Source organism: Eriocheir sinensis, chromosome 39, assembly GCF_024679095.1.
Source record: "Eriocheir sinensis breed Jianghai 21 chromosome 39, ASM2467909v1, whole genome shotgun sequence".
Lineage (NCBI taxonomy): Eukaryota > Metazoa > Arthropoda > Malacostraca > Decapoda > Varunidae > Eriocheir > Eriocheir sinensis.
The window spans coordinates 16,444,584-16,447,083 of NC_066547.1; the positions used below are offsets into that span (position 1 = coordinate 16,444,584).

At 43.0% G+C, this 2,500-nt stretch overlaps 1 long non-coding RNA gene across 2 annotated transcripts in view; it reads left to right on the forward strand.

Annotated features, from left to right (window-relative positions):
• The window catches only part of LOC127009099 (uncharacterized), a 6,748-nt gene that overhangs the window by 3,416 nt on the left and 832 nt on the right, over positions 1 to 2,500 (forward strand). Inside the window, exons 1-3 of one of the 2 annotated variants that reach the window (XR_007761581.1) lie at positions 495 to 652; positions 1,178 to 1,488; positions 2,153 to 2,210. This is a non-coding gene — a long non-coding RNA (uncharacterized LOC127009099). Of the gene's footprint in view, positions 1 to 494; positions 653 to 1,177; positions 1,489 to 2,152; positions 2,211 to 2,500 lie in introns of those variants that run through there. The other variant, XR_007761582.1, reaches the window with a different exon arrangement.

The following is a 2,500-nucleotide window of genomic DNA, read 5'->3' on the forward strand; positions in this document are numbered from 1 at the left end:
TTCTTTCCTCTTATTTCCTCCCCTTTCCTCTTTTCCTTGCTACCATAACACCTAGTCACTTCATTTAATACTCCTTCTTTCCTTCTTCTTCCATCTCTTCCTCGCTTTAATTCCTATCCGTTTTCTCTTCCTTCGCTTCCTTTATATTCTCCTCTCACCTTCGCTTTTCCTCTTCTTTCCTCCCTTCCTTATAACAGTAAGGCCATGTCACTTCTTCCAGCTTTTCTTTCCTCCCTCCCTCCTCTTTCCTCGTTCCATCTATGTATCCCCTTCGTTTTCCTTCAATTCCTATCCCTCATCTGTTCCTTCCCTTCACAATCTTTACCTATGACGCCTTAAATCTCTCCCACATCGTCTCCTCCTCTTCTATCTCGTCTTAGATTACCCACGTAATACTACGCAGTCAAGCAATGGTAGGTCGGAGGAGAGGCAAGAAACAAGGCATTCCCGTCGTCGTGTTATCAGGAGATGCAGCTTGGTTATACCCAAAATGTATTAAGAAATTGGTTTTACTGTGTTGACGCAAGCGAGGTGGACGAGACGTAGAAGCGCTGGGATACTTAAGGCGATGTGCTGCTGCCTGGGCCATGTTACTCCGGGTGACTTCGGCCGGAGCAGACTAACCTAGCGCCTCATCAGCTAAGGAAACAAGGTAAGCAAATGGATCGTAGCAAAACAAACCTTATAAATCTTGGTCAAACCTAATGCTGCCCAAAATAACCTAACCTAGCATGGTTGGAAAAAAAATCAAGATTTTTTTTTTAAATAAAAAAAATCGATTTATTTGATTTAAATCAGATTTTTTCTTTAAATCGATTTATATATATATATATATATATATATATATATATATATATATATATATATATATATATATATATATATATATATATATATATATATATATATATATATATATATATATATATATATATATATATATATATATATATATATATATATATATATATATATATATATATATATATATATATATATGGGCTAACCTCACCTAATGTAATCTAACCTCATTAAACATAACTTCACTAAACCTGACCTAACGCAATGTAACGCAATCTCACTAAACGTAACCTAACCTGATGTAAACTAACCTCATGTAACCTACCCAAACCTCACCTAACCTAACCTAATATAACCTCACCAAACTTCACTCCAGGGAAGATGCGTGCTGCCACCTTCCCCCTCGCCCTCGTCTTGACTTCCTGCGTCGCCCTCCTGCACGCGTCCCCACACTCCTATTCTTCTTCCTCCTGCTACCCTCCCGTATGCAGGATCATCGAGGGGCAGGAGTTTCGGTGCAAGGACATCAACAACTGGCATGAGTACTACCGCCACCCCACTAACAAGCACCTCTACGTCCAGTGCACCGGCAGTGGGCCAATGGTGAGGAGGTGCGCGCCCGGTACAGCCTGGGGCTCGGACACCTTCGTGAACTGGAATGGGGAACGCCTGCCCGACTGTAAGCGCGTGAGTACTGACGAGGCGCCTGTGAGTGCTGTGTTGGTTTGTGTGTGTGTGTGTGTTTATGTGTGTGTGTTTGGGGTGTTTAAAGGGGTGAAGGGAGGTTACTCGTTGTGCTGGAGGATATTGTTATTTTCTTGAAGGTTTGGTATATATTTTTTCTTCATGTTCAAACTGAAATTTTTGTTATTGTTATTGTTGTTGTTTTGCCACACGGCGATGACTGAAAAATCCCATTTGTGGCGGCGGGCGGGATTCGAGCCCCGTCGTCCTGGACGCGGCACCGAGACGCTAACCACTCTCCCCTCACTCTCTCCCCTTATTCAATTTGTTCTTATCCTTCTTCTTTGACTTCTTTTCTTATTTCTGTTCTTGTTCTTCTGTTAATCTTGTTCTTGTTCTTGTTGTTTTTATTTTTCTTCTTCAACGCCAAAGAGTAAGTCATCTTTCCTTGTCTCCTTCTCCTCCTCCTTCTCCTCCTCCTCCTCCTCCAACTCCTCCTCCTCCTCCTTCTCCTCCTCCTCCTCCTTCTCCTCCTCCTCCTCCTCCTCCTAGTAGCAAATTTTCATTTCTAGAGTTTGTTTACACCACAGCCTCTCCCTCCCTCCCTCTCTCTCTCCCTCTCTCACAATCACTCTCTCACTCTATCTCTCTCTCTCTCTCTCTCCAGAGCCGTGACTAAGGACCCGAGAAAAGAAAAAATGAGAGCGCCTCCTGGTAATCATAAGGTGAGAGAGAGAGAGAGAGAGAGAGAGAGAGAGAGAGAGAGAGAGAGAGAGAGAGAGAGAGAGAGAGAGAGAGAGAGAGAGAGAGAGAGAGAGAGAGTGTGTGTGTGTGTGTGTGTGTGTGTGTGTGTGTGTGTGTGTGTGTGTGTGTGTGTGTGTGTGTGTGTGTGCCTAATGGTGTCTGTGCACAAACAAACAAACAACACAGGCATTCATACACACACACACACACACACACACACACACACACACACACATACCAGCAACATTACAACATAAAGAAAAACTAACAC